Consider the following 4,978-nt stretch of genomic DNA (forward strand, 5'->3'; position numbering starts at 1 on the left):
TTATACTAAACTTGCATAGAGATATTATCACAGTCTTATCATACCCAAATCAATTTACACATCACTCAGCACACATCAATAATAAAATAGCGCTTCAGTCTCGTGTGGCCGCATTCACGTTGCCAAAAGCTGAGGTGCTCGCTTCGTGTGACTGACATATAAGCCTTCTTGAGAGCCACAGGCCAAACCCAAGCTCGAGAGAAATTGGATTTTGCATCATGTGGTTGACTGACTTAAATATGTATGTATTGTGCTAGTGAGATGAGCTATAAGGTGGAGCTCAAGAAACAAGCAAGTTAGTACGTGACGTCTCAATCGTATCAGCTGTTATTCATTCATTCATCTTCCGTTACGCTTATCCTCACTAGGGCCGCGGGCATGCTGGAGCCTATCTCAGTGATCTTCGGGCGAGAGGTGGGGTACACCCTGAACTGGTCGCCAGCCAATCTCAGGGCACATATAAACAAACAACCAATCGCGTACACATTCACACCTACGGGCAATTTAGAGTCTTCAATCAACCTACCACGCATGTTTTTGGGATGTGGGAGGAAACCGGAGTACCCGGAGAAAACCCACGCAGGCACGGGGAGAACATGCAAACTCCACACAGGCGGGGCCGGGAATCGAACCCCAGTCCTCAGAACTGTGAGGCAGACGCTCTAACCAGTCGCCCCCCCGTTGCCCCCTATTATTATTATTATTCAGAATCATCTTTATTTGCCAAGTATGTCCAAAAAAACACACAAGGAATTTGTCTCCGGTAGTTGGAGCTGCTCTAGTATGACAACAGACAGTCAGTTGACAGAGAACACTTTTGAAACATAAAGACATTGAGACAGTCACTGAGCAAAAAAGGGTTGCTAGTTATCTGGTAATGTCGGTACAATTTATTTATTTATTTATTTTTTTTGACAATTGCGCAAAAAGAGGCAGAGTGCTCTACCACTTAGAGCTAGTTATTCTCTCATTTTGAATTTGATGCCTGCAACTTGTTCCAAGAAAGATGGGACAGGGGCAATAAACAACTGGGAAAGGTGAGGAATGCTCAAAAAACACCTGTTTGTAACATTCCACATGTGTACTGGTTAATTGGAAACAGGTGAGTGTCATGATTGGGTATAAAAGGAGCATCCCGGAAGGTTCAGTTGTTCATAAGCAAGGATGTAGCGTTGTACCCACTGTGTTGGTTAACACAAACATCCCAACTTCATTAGAATTTGGGTCTGTATTATTACGTACTTTTTTTAAACATATAACCTATAATGTAATATAATCTATCATATAATCTATCTGGCGGCATGGTGGACGACTGGTTAGCACATCTGCCTCACAGTTCTGAGGACTCAGGTTCAAATCCGGCCTCACCTGTGTGGAGTTTGCATGTTCTCCCTGTGCCTGCATGGGTTTTTTTCCGGGTACTCCGGTTTCCTCCTGGCGACCAGTTCAGGGTGTGCCCTGCCTCCCGCCCGAAAATAGCTGGGATAGGCTCCAGCATGCCCGCGACCCTAGTGAAGAGAAGCGGCTCAGAAAATGGATGGATGGATGGATGAGGCTCCAGCATGCCCGTGACCCTAGTGAGGATAAGCGGTATGGAAAATGAATGAATAATCTATCTATAGTCTAATAACACAGAGACTGCTGTTTTTAATATGCTTCTTTTACTGCAGTTCTTATTATTAGTCTAAAATATCCATCAAGTTGAGTCTAAAATGAAACCTATTTCACCATTTTAAAGTTATTACTCAAGACAAAATCCTTATACTAACATGACATACTGGGGGAAAAGACATCTCTTCAGTGATGTACCGTCCTATTCTTAGTCACTTGGATAAGAACCTTGTGGTTTGATGACTGTCGAAACGAGTTGTCTTTTCTCATATTTTTGCATTGTTGGTCCTGCAGGACAGCTCGTGCATCTGTTTATCTTGCACAGGAAGACATTAAGGGCAGGATGTCCACAAGCTGGAGTCGAGACCCTCATCCATCCAATTGCTGTTCTCATAGAAAATGAGGCACTGCAAACACAATGCTATCTTTACACAGATAAGAGCAGGTTATTAGGGTGGCTATATAAAGACTGCCATTACAGCTGGCATTTAGCACATAGAAGAAGAAAAAAGGCTATACTTCCAAGTTTGTTCAAGCAAAAAGAAATGGAAGTGAGGGTTTTATTATTGGACTGTATATTCTATTTCCTTTTGGATCATCCCCTGTACTGAACGTAGCCTTCCATATTTGGCAGCAAAGATGGCTAAATGTGATTGCAAAGAAAAGGCGCTACTTTTCATTTCATCATAAGATTTACTCGAAAATGGAAGTATTATCTTGAGAGCATTCATTAGTGTCAAATTTGGTCATTTCTTGTGTTTGATAACAAATAGAAATTCATATGGATTGGGCTTTTTTGTGTGCCATGCAGTATCATTTCCTCCTGAGCATGTGCAGACGATGTAAAAGGAAGTGTAAGCAAACATGGAAAAAGGGTGAACACTTTAACAGTATAGATTTAGAGGAGGGAATAGTCAAAATTTGTTCAAAAGTCAGTTATTTAAGTACAAATCGAATAACTACATGCTGACTACTAGATGGTTTATATGGAACCATCATTTTTAAGTCCAGGCCCTCACAACACAGGGATAGCGCTTGTGGCAGATTTTTTATTTTACCGTTTTTAATTCGAGATTTTGCCATGATTATTTTTCCACACTGACTGATACTGCAGACTCACGTAGCAATAAGCGTGAGCCAGGAGTAAAGAGTGCTAAAACAATGTCCAAAGTTTGGGATAATTTCCCACTTAAAGGACCTATAGCGTCTACAGTAGATGACTTATATTTCACCAAGAAGTTAGTTTTATTTCAAATTGTTTTCAAGCATCAACGGCCTTTTTATGCCACTGCATTTCAATCGGATTCAAGTCTGGACTTTGACTAGGCCACTCCAAAACCTTTATTAATTTATTTTTTTAAAAGCTATTCAAGAAGTTGATTTGCCGGTGTGTTTTGGATTGTCATGGTGCTGCAGAACCCAAGTGCGCTTCAGCTTGAGGTTACAAACTGATGGCTGACGATTCTCCTTTAGGACTATCTGTGAAAGAGCAGAATTTATGGTTCCATCAATCACAGTCAGAGGTGGGTAGCGTAGCCAAATATTGCACTCAAGTAAGAGTACTGTTACTTTAGAATAATATGACTCAAGTAATAAGTAGTCATCCAAATATTTACTTGAGTAAGAGTAAGAAGGTACTCAATAAAACAACTACTCGAGTAATTTGTGAGTAACTTTCGAGTTTGTTTTTTCAGAGAATGAAGATCAAATAAAAGAAAAGATATGGGCGTCGACACACACCTGCCACCATTTCAATTTTTAAGTGCCCAAAAATCAACAGCACATGGATTGGGCCGTACAGAAACATTATTTGCGTTATTCACTGAAATGACTTCATGAAGAAGCTGTTTGCTGAACAGACTTGATTGTGCGTGTGTGTGCAACACCGTTCGGATAGTGCTAATTTTGCCATATCCACTGCCAAAACAACAACAGAAACACCTGCAATTTACCGCAAGGTGTTTTCTCAAGTTAGAAGCGGGCTGAAATATCCAAGTTCAGGCAGTCACAATTGAAGAGCTGCATGACAAAGCTGTTGTGTTTTGGTCTGTAAACACACTCGCGTGGCTGCCTTGCCCGCTCCAAAATGAGTAAGTTTGATTGGCTCGCGAAGGCTACGTGCGCGGTCCTGTGACTGCCTTGTGTCGACTGATTGGTGAATTGGAGTAACGACACTAGTGATCCCGTTTTATTGACACAACGGCCGCCCTATGCGGAAGCCGAAGATGGAGTCTAAAAATAGACACCCACACGTATGCATGGATAAATAAAAGTAGGAAACGGCCTGTCGATCATTGTAACGAAGTAGAGATCCTTCTTCACATAAATACCGAAGTACAAGTAAAATGTACTGTGCATTTAAAGTACTCGGACAAGTAGTTTATCTAAAATGTTGAGTAAATGTAGTGTGTTACTACCCCCCTCTGATCACAGTCATTTGTCCAGGTCCTGATGGAGCAGGGCAGCCCAAGACCAGCAAACTAAAACCACCCTGTCTGACTGTCAGTATGTTCTTTTTCTGAAATGTTGGGCTCCATTTACTCCTGATGTAACGACACACACACACCTTCCAAAAAACTCAACTTTTTGTCTCGTCAGTCCATATTATACTCTCCCAAACGTCTGGTGAATTATTCAGATGTTTTTTTTTTTTTGCTGAAGTAAGATGAGCCTTTGTTCTTTTTGCTCAGCAGTGTTCACCTTGGAACTCTTCCATGGATGCCCTTTTTGCCCAGTCTCTCCCTTATTGTGTCGTGAACAATGACGTTAACTGAGGCGATACAGATAACATTTAAATACAAATATTTGGCATTTAGATATACTGTATATGTAACATTTAGGCGTAACATTATTTGGCTTTAACTATTTAAGTTGACAAATATTGTTGGAAATTCTCAAAAACGTGACTCTCATAATTATAACAAAACGTTACTGTTTTATTCAGCCTGAGTCGACACCACACATAAAAGTCGGCAAGTATAATGACAAAGTCTTTGAGTCTGCAACATTGGAGATAAGTTGTTGCTCTTGCTTTGTTGTACCGGCCACACACGTGCAGTTCAAAATAAAAGCACCCCGCATTTTCTTTTGACTTCATTATGACTACAAGGGCTGGTAACAGACTGTGTGATCCTTGGGACATACTTTGGACAGATTGGGGTCAGATTACAAGGGTTGCTTTTTCTAACATCTTGTGTTTGCAATCACGTATGAATCTGCCAGTTTGTGGTCTTTTTTGGGAGCAAATCCAACCACCTCATGATGTAGCCTATAATTCTCCTTGATTAGGAAAATGTTTATTTTGCATTTTTAGTAAACACATTGACATTGGGTAACATTAGTCAGGTAAAAAATTGAGCCAAATCCA

The sequence above is a fragment of the Phyllopteryx taeniolatus genome, chromosome 9 (assembly GCF_024500385.1).
Source record: "Phyllopteryx taeniolatus isolate TA_2022b chromosome 9, UOR_Ptae_1.2, whole genome shotgun sequence".
Taxonomy (NCBI): Eukaryota; Metazoa; Chordata; class Actinopteri; order Syngnathiformes; family Syngnathidae; genus Phyllopteryx; species Phyllopteryx taeniolatus.